Here is a 9,639-nt window from a genome sequence, read left to right as displayed (position 1 = left end):
TTCTCTGCCATTCTAAAAATCAGGGGGAGTGCCACAGATGTAAGATGCTGTCACTCAAGATGGCGGACAAGACGGACAACAAGAATTTCTAGCCTGATGTTTGTGGTGATATTGAGCCTGTTGATCGCAAGCTGGGCTTGCGGCGAATCGAACACGGTAGATATCCTTTTTTTTCTTGCCCTTTTCCGCATGACGCAAGTTAAGGTTCCAGAGTCTGATCTCTTCTTTTTAGAGCAAACGTCCTCAACCGAGGAAGTCTGTTCTTTAGAAAGTTTGGACAAATCGTTCCCTTCTACCGGCGTCTCTCCTAGTGTATAGTCATCAGACAGATCTGACTGAAACGAGTCGTCAGACAGAGCCAACAGAATCGAATCGTCAGATAGAGCTTTTTTTATATAACTTTATTTCAAACAAATAACATGAACATACATATGGACGTTAACTCAATGACAAATATTAAAATATAATAATAAAAACAAATAATAAAGAATAATTATAGACATTCAGGGTGTTGCTGTTAAAGTCTAGAGAGACAAAAGTTAAAGAAACATATATACATTGGTAAAATAAAACTTTGTGTACTTTTTTCAGTTATAGTTTTCATAACAAAAAGTGTAAAAAATATAGGATACATTACAGCAAAAAACAACAACAACAAAAAAAAACAAAAAGGAGAGAGATCTGCTTATGAGATGAAGTAACATTTTTGGAGAAGAGTTAAACAGTTAAACTGGTAAAAACCAGTTTCTTATTATTAAAGTTATGTTTTTCAACAGGCAATATACATTTTTAAGCCAGTTTCTTGAAAATTATTAAAAGAGGGGATTTTTTCACTCCATTTCATCTTGTGGACATAATATTTTGCTAGGATTATAATAAGATTCACTATATATATTTCATCGGAAGAATGATGAAATATATCATTCTTGTTAAAGATGAGTAAAATATGTAAATTTGATAAAGCAATATTTTTTCCAATTTTTTTTGCAAGCCCGACTGAAATATTGTAGTGTGAGAACATTCCACAAATAAATGTTCAATACTTTCGCCTTCACACTGACAAAAAGAGCAGTTGTTGCTGACATCTGGAGAGAAGCGACAAATGTTATTTTTAACTGGATAATATCTATGTAAAATCTTAAATAAAAATTCTTTGATCCTATTAGTAATTATATATTTATGAGGCAATAAAAAGATTGCACTCCACAATTTTTTGCTCAGATAATCCCATCTATGTTTACTTATGGGAGTGGAGAAAGTTTGTGAGTTATCAGTGAGTTCTGATAAACCCGTTTGTAAATTTCTTATTCATTATACTAGTTCCTTCAATAGAAATTGTGTCATGAAGGTTTAAATCGTTTGGATGTTTGGTTTGTGCTCAACAGAGCAAACTATGAGGAACAGCTTTAATGACCATTTCAAATTCTTTTTGAGATATCTCTATGTTATTGTTGTTCATAAAATGCTCATAAGTACTCACCATTGCTGTCAAGTTACTGATTTATCAAATCAATATTATTGTCAACCCACTTATGAAGAAATAATGATTTGTTTTGATGTATTATATAAGCTTTGTTCCATATGATGCAGTAATGAGGAAAGTAGTTGTGTTTATATAGAAGATTCCAACATAGCAAAACCTGCTGATGAAATTTAGCTAATTTGACTGGAAGTTTTACAACTGAGAAAGGACAATGCAATAAAAAATTTAGACCCCCCCAGTTTACGGAACAGAGCGATTTACTAACATCAACTGATGTGAAAAGATATGACAACCTTGATATTCCTTCTGCTTTGCTTAATAGTACTCTACCATAAATAGTTAAATCCCTAGCTAACCAACTGTTACATTTCTTTTTAACAGATTCACAAACAGTAAAATTACCCATCTTACTGTGGTCAGTGGAGATTTTAATTCCTAAGTAAGCTACGGTGTTTTTTACAGGAATATTACATATTTCAGTAACAGCGGTTGTATATAAGGGAAGGATTTCACATTTTTTTAGATTGAGTTTCAACCCTGAAATGCTAGAGAATTTAGCTATAACAGAGAGAGCTACAGGAATTTCATTAGCATCTCTTAAAAACACTGTAGTATCGTCAGCAAGTTGTGAAATTTTAAGTTCTCGATCAAATATTTTAATTCCCTCAAATGAGGTCTGTCTAATTAAATAGTTCAAAATTTGGCCAAGAAGCAGAAAAATGTAAGCTTTCCCTGCTATCTGATCGTCTTTTTTACTGCAGTGAGCCTCAATGTAGCCAAACTCCGTCAAGTATGCCATTGTTTTTATGTCGTATTAGCTTCGTTGTGTTGATGCATTTTGACGTGCTTCAATTTTCCGCCGCAACACGCAAACTTCCCCATTCACTCAGTGCATTATAGTTCCACATCGCTTAGGATTTATTGCTGCGCGTTTGCACAGTGTGAAGGAAAGAGGAGACCAGCTGCACAGGCAGGCTGCGAAATGAGATGCAGGTGATCGATATCGACAACAAGAGCCAATGATCGCCGATCACTGATCATGCACTTTTTCACGAAAATTGGCCCGATTATGATCGGTGATCGATCGATCGGCACACCTCTATTAAATGGTCTTTATTTGGTTTAGGGATCAAGGTAATAAGACCCTGTTTCATTGACAGGGGTAGTTCTTCATTGTTAATGGATTCATTATGAACTGCGAGAAGAAATTCTGAAGTTTCAGCCGAGAATTTCTCATACAATTCTGACGTTAAACCATCATTACCTGGTGACTTGTTAGATTTCAGGTGACTGATGCTCCATTTTATCTCCTCAATACAGAGTCTTTCATCACAATCCTCTTTTAAAGATTCATTAGCTTTGTTCACTTCTACTAAAGAGTTTAATATATCTGTGCTATTTATACAGTTATTTTTATAGAGATATCTATAAAAATTTGATATATATTTTGAAATTACTGAATAATCTTGCATTACAGAATTATTTATATTTAATTTGGATACTGATTTCCTTTCAAAATTTCTTTTTTCCATGTTAAAAAAGTATTTGCTATTTTTTTTCACCCTCCTCAATCCACTGTAATCTAGACCGAATAAAAGCGCCACGTGCTTTTTCTTTATATATCTCATCTAACTCTTCTTGATGTTTCTGTAGTTGTTTTATAACAACTTCATCATCTAACATGTTAGTAGTAATGGTTGAGATAGATCTAATTAATTGCTCCAACTTTTCTTTTTTTATGCAGTTTATTCTTTTCCTAAATTGGATTGCATACCTTCTAATTTCATACTTCAATAATTCCCAATATTTTCCAAATTGGTTATTATTTTGAGCGATTGTCCAGTACTGTTTGATTAGTTTTTGAATGAATTATGTAAATTCTATGTTATTTAATAATGAGTTGTTAAGTTTCTAGTGGTTATACACTCTTTTACTGTCCTTATTACAAAGATTTACTTTTAAACAAATGGTTTTGTGATCAGTTAAACTGCAGGGCAAAATTTAACCTCCATTACTTGACTTTCCATGTCCTATGAAATAAGCCATAAGTCACTTCTAGATTGAGTTGAAAGCTTTTGTTACTTCAGATGTATTGTATGTCAGTAGGATGACGACGTCTCCAAATGTCTAATAAATTTAGCCGGGTAGAGAAGTCCATAAGATAGTTCTGTCTGTTTCTAAATCTAGAGGGATGTCTATCCAGTTGATTGGAAAAGACCATATTAAAATCTCCCCCTAAAATAACCTTTGCTGATGCTTAGTACCAAGAAAAAACATGGTGTCCTCCAGCTCTTTTAAGAAAATAACATTTAAAGAATCAAAATTATAACCATAAATATTGCCCAGCAAAAAGATGTAAGAGTGAAATTCAACCACTATGAAAATCCAATGACCCTTATTATCAGATGTAACATCTAAAACTACCTTTGAAGTAATATTACTACACCCCCTGACTTGTTTGAAGCACTGTAAAAAAAAAACTGTAAAAAAAACGGGTAAATGTACTGTAGAATTTGAAGGAATTTCTCCGTTTTTTAGTTTTACAGGTATTTCTACCGTATTTTTCATTTTACACATTGCATCATGGGAACAAGAACCTTCGCGAAGCGCGAAAACTGGTCAGACGACATTTCAAGCTCACTAACCGGACCCTGGAACATATATCTTTTGGACTTCGGTTGGATTAAGAGACGTAGTTACCATTCTGCCACCTCCCTGGTAAAGTAAAATAAATAAAAACACATTCTTTTCTGTGAATAATGTTTTGAAATATTTGTAGTTGACTTTGTTTGACTTCGTGACACTCCTGGCACAGTCTGTAATTGCAGACTGTTTTGCAGTCTTTTTTTTTTATTAACAAAAAATTATATTATTTTTTACAATGCTGTGTTTGCTTGTGTATTATAAAAGTTAAATGCGGTGATTGTTGTGTTACTACTCATGTATTTAACCGAATTCAAAGTACCGGCTGTTTTTTCAAGTCAAACTGAACTGGGCGCGTGAAAGCCAACCGTTTATGGCGTCATGCTACTTATGTCTCAATCCTGCTTTTTAAAAATATCAAGCTGCAGTTGTCTTATTTGCCAAACATGATTTGACGTCCCGGTTGTTAACATAAAAGCAGGTGGCCATTTAACTTCGGTAAATATACTTTCCATGTCAACTCTGGGGTTTTAGAATATGGGAAATGTCGTGGTTGGGGAGTATGGTGGGGTCGAACGACGAATGAACGTAATGTGGGGGCGGAGGGAAACCGTTAAACCAGGGGACGACGGTAAAAATGGGGTGGCGACGGCTCGTGTTTCAGTCAGCGTTAAATTTGTTGCATGTTTGGTGCTCTAATCAGGCATGTTGAGATTAGGTTAGGTTGATAAAACTGTTAAAATGGGTCAGAAGCTTCTTGCCTCATATAAATTGTGGATTGTACATACAAATAGTAAATTTTTCTGTTTCTGAAATAGGAACAAACATCACTGAGATTAAATAAAAGTGACGTTTGCAAAAAAAAAAAAATCCAATTGTGAGTTTTTACTGAAATGCCTGCTTGCAAACTCATTATTGGTTATTGTAGCTTAGCTTAAAAACTATATAAATAGTACTGTTCTAAATTTGTTGTCAGAGCAAATTATTTCATTTTATTGTTAAAACAAAAAACAAAAAAAAAACTAATTGATTTCATTATTGGAAGACTTGCTTCCAATAATTGGAAGGTGTTTATATTTCTTTCTCCTTATATGGTTATTTTGTTTTCTCTCCTCAACAGCTGCATCCAGACACTCCTGAACTTTTCCTGAAAAGCAACAAGTAGGCCTGTTGCGATAAACAATAAATCAACTAATCGATCGAGATCATTTTAATTATCGTCTTTATCGTCTCTTCCTGCCTTTTTTTCTTTCTATTGATGACGCTGAATGAAAAAGGCACAGCTCTGGTACTCTCCACTGACCCTCATTTCCTTAGTCTAATGTCCAGTGCACATTACACGAGTTGTCGGCCCATTTTCAAACCCTGAGAGACACATTAGCCGACAGAAATCCCAGGTATAACGGTTCGATCGGGTTCGTCGTGCCGTGTGGTGTCCAGCCACATGGGCACAAAATAACGGCTGCAAGTCCATTTAACTAATTTTAAAATTCGGCATTAATCAATGCTTTACTAGAATGTACCTGTGATGCATGTGGCTATAGAGTCATCGTAAAGTCCTAGCTGAATGAAAATAATTATAACCTATTTATTTATGTTACGTTAACGAAGAACAGCTCGCTCCCCTTGTCATTTCTATATTCTTTGCACGAAACGGTAAATAAATATTAATGTTGTTTCCACATATCATCTCCGATGTCGCTGGAGTCAGCTGGGAGTCAGCTGTTTGGGATTCCCCTCCGTAATTTCCCCTCAAAAAGCAGGAGGAGAATCCACGCTGTGATTGGCTACCTGTCACATTTAGCGTTAAGCTCCCAGACGGGGAAAACCCCTGATTTAGATCGGAGCGGCCACCACCACACACTGCAGGATGATGGTTAGATCGACCAACGATCTAAGATTGTCATAAGGGGAAAATAGGGGCAAAAAATGGTGTAGTGTGAACTACTGCATTAGGTAGTCAGATGTGCCGGTTTTTTCTATTTAAATCTAGAGATTACTGAAGGGCAATACAGACTTCATAATCTGCACTCTTTTGGTTGAATGCAGTATTTTTTTCCACTTTGGCTTTATGTTGTTTAGTTTTTATTCAAGTACGTTTTTTGTTAATGGAGACTGAGAATCCATTTTATTTTTGTTTTTGCTTGTTTTGTTTATTTAGTTTATCAGTTCCAGTGTTACGTGTTATTTTGAAAATAAATATTAGGAAATCGCATGTATTATTAGTCATTTCCATTAAATCAGTGTCAAAAGGTCTTGAAACAATATTATCGTTTATCGCAATAATTTCTTTAGACAATTAATCGTCCAGCAAAATTTGTTATCGTGACCGGCCTAGCAACAAGGTTTAACAGGTTGTTTTACTCAACCTGTTAAACCTTCAGTTTAAATTAAGTGTGTGATGTTTTCTGCAATAACATAGGCATACTGTTATGTGTCTTTCTAATAATGTCTAATGCAGCACTATGTAACTTAAGATATTTCTTTTACATATTTGTTGAAGCTGCCACTGTGTCGTGATATTGCATGAGAGATAATCTGTGAAAAAAAATGTAGCTCTTCTGTTAGCCAGTCCTAATTCAAACAGTCAGAGCCACGGGGCAGGTCTTAGCGTGTCAATCACAAACTCTTGTGGTGCTGCTCATCCCATTTCTCCGTGATCTCTTGCATTTGGCTATGCTGCAGCTAACGGAACCTCTCATGATTGTTAAGTCTAGTTAGCATGGACACCGATGACAGTGGATAAACGGTTTTCCTGCAATGGTAAGTTGATTGACAGCATGAAGAGGTTGATTGACAGCGCTAAGACTCTCCTCCTGTCTCTGATTAGTTGGTTTTGGTTGGGAGTGATGGATTTCTTCAGATGGAAATAGTAGCTCAGGGGAAGTGGAGTTTTTATTTTCACAAATTATACATCTCATAACATAAAATCATGACATGGTGACTTTATTTTAACAAATATGCAAAAATCAGTGTATGTTTTTATTTTCAAAAGAAAATATTTGTGTATTGTGTATGTTAGGGGTGCACCAATAAATCTTCCCCAAATCCTTAATTTTGAAGATTGGTGATCCGCCAATACATGTGAAAGTGATTTCATCCACTGATCTTATCTAAAAATCAACCGCTTTCCTCTCCTGTTAGGGATGTTTGACTGATAGACTGGCCCACCAGGTCATGTCTCCATGTTTGCAGTTATCAATAGTCACCCCACTGTTGCCAACCCACTGACGTTTTCTGCATTTAGCAATATTCAGACAAGACGATCAGTATCGGCCAAAATCAGAATTGACAGGTCTGATTTTTAAAGATTGGCCAGAAATCTGCAATTGACGCACTCCTAGTGTAGATTTTTTATCAAAATTACTCTATGTTGTTGTTTGTGAAGAAGGTATTAGCAATTGGTGAGATGCTGATGAGCAAGATGATGTGCTGCTGTAATGTAATTTAGAAGCGTTTTGTAAAAAGTATGTTTATAACATGAAGTGTTTATGTGTCAAACTTGAGTATCCATTCTCTTTGTTTATAGATTTTCTGGGCTCAAACCCTGAACGAGGTCGACTGACACGATGCAGACGAAGGTGAAGAAGCAGCTTTGCATTCCACCAAGATGGTTCAAGTCCCTTAATGAACTGAATGACTGGGAATCCATGGAAAATTTGAGCCTTTTGAAGTTTAAACATGATTGATCATCTCATCAAACCTGGTGCACCAAGAACCTTTGCGAAGCACAAGAACTGGTCACTGAACATTTCAAGCTCTTGGTAACTGGACCTAAGAGTTGGATTAACCTTTTTTTGCAGAAATGGACTGTTTTGTTTTATGTTCACAGCAACTAGAGGTAATGAGAGCACACACTCATGAATCCAGTGTCTTCCACTATCGTTGGCATTAGGCTGTTTATGTAGCATTTGATTTTTAACTAAAAATTCATACCTGTATTTCATTTATTTTGAAGTATGTTGGTCCTGTTTAAAACTATGATTTTCATGTTCCAAAGCAATTTTTGTATGTTCCATCTTATAGTAATTAACAAAACTGTTTGACTACAAAGACTAGTCAAGATTGCTTTATATTTAATTTATACATTGAAATTTGTACAGTAAAATGCAATAAATTAGTTGTGATGTGCAGAAGATAAACATTAGCAAGCTCAAGAATATGTTTAACTCTTAATATATAATAGCAAAGGTTAGTTATGAAGACTAGATGACATCAATTTATGGTCTTAAATTGCAAAATAAAATTAATTGTTTGTCGAATGTTTTTATTTTTATATCACTTTACATGAGCTACTTCCAAACTGTTTCGTGTTCTACAACTACATTTTCTGTAGACTTAGGCCCCGTTTACACGACAACGATTTCGGGGGAAAACGGAAGAGTTTTGTTGCGTTTGTAGTGTGCGTTTACACGAAACCACCGAATGTTTTCTCTAACAACGGCACAGATTGAAAACGGGTTCCAGACCAGCTCATGCATAGTATGACGCAAAACATAGCTGCTTCCTACAATCCACAGAAGAAGAAGAAACTACTCACAATGCTGGTGTTACTGTTTCCCCATCAGATTCGGTTCCCTCAGCGCCTCTTCACCGCTCTGCACCGCCCAGGTGGCAAAATACACGGCTGCTTGTTCAGCGCTCTCATCTAGAGAACTACGGACCAGGACCAGCCCGGCTCCAGACGAGTTTAACAGGAGGGGCATCGACTTATTTTGGGGGGCAAAATGAGTCTACGTAGCTGAACATAGACAACAACACCAGCAGCCTACAGGCTACTTGTTAACAAGCTTAACATGCTGTGTTGATATTAGCCAGTCATCTTTTAGCTAACATCACCTGCATCCAACAGCTTTACTCAACTCAGTCGGTTAGTTCGGGGGAAAAACTGTGCCAAGTTATTTACGTTTTGCTGGTTTGCTGCCATGATTCTAACACACACACACACACCTGCGCAGCAGCAGCAGGTCTCCTTCGCTGCCTCACAGGTGTAAACCCAGCGCAAGCGTCTCAGCGTTCATGTTGCGTTTGAAGGCGGCTCGGAAAAACAGGTTACGACTTGTTAGCGACGGATAAAACTGTTTTAACTGCTGAAAAAGATAACAGAGGACACGGATATGGGACGTGCGGGAACTCCTATTTTATCAAATTGATATAGGAATAACAGACTATTGGCCATTCCAAGGTAAAAACAATAAACAGCTTCCAGTCCGGGCCGCTACAGACACCGTGAAAGCTCAAACAAGGTTTTTCGGCAAAGTTATCCCACTTTTTCCAACTGCATGCGCCCTAATCAGACGCACACAATGCGTGTTCTCTCACGGAAATCCACATGCCTTCAAGTACAACTTTTTTTTAAACACATGCGCACTTTCAAAGTTTCAAAGAACCTAGCACCAACTAGGCGCAGCAAGAGCATTACACGTTTTCGATGTGCACCGTTACTGTGTAAACACAGATCGTAATCAGAACGTTATCGTGTAAACGATCCAACAAAAACGGAACAAAAGTGC

At 36.4% G+C, this 9,639-nt stretch overlaps 1 long non-coding RNA gene across 1 annotated transcript; it reads left to right on the top strand.

The window, feature by feature from the left end:
- The first annotated feature begins 3,975 nt into the window (after positions 1 to 3,975).
- LOC145552178 (uncharacterized) lies at positions 3,976 to 8,388 on the top strand. Its single transcript, XR_014088131.1, has 2 exons — positions 3,976 to 4,201; positions 7,656 to 8,388. It is a non-coding gene; the product is annotated as an uncharacterized LOC145552178 (long non-coding RNA).
- Positions 8,389 to 9,639: the final 1,251 nt, after the last annotated feature.

The sequence above is a fragment of the Poecilia reticulata genome, chromosome 7 (assembly GCF_904066995.2).
Source record: "Poecilia reticulata chromosome 7, P_reticulata-male-v2, whole genome shotgun sequence".
NCBI lineage: Eukaryota > Metazoa > Chordata > Actinopteri > Cyprinodontiformes > Poeciliidae > Poecilia > Poecilia reticulata.
Note: the sequence above shows the minus strand (reverse complement) of the source record. Positions and strands in the feature narration are given on the sequence as shown.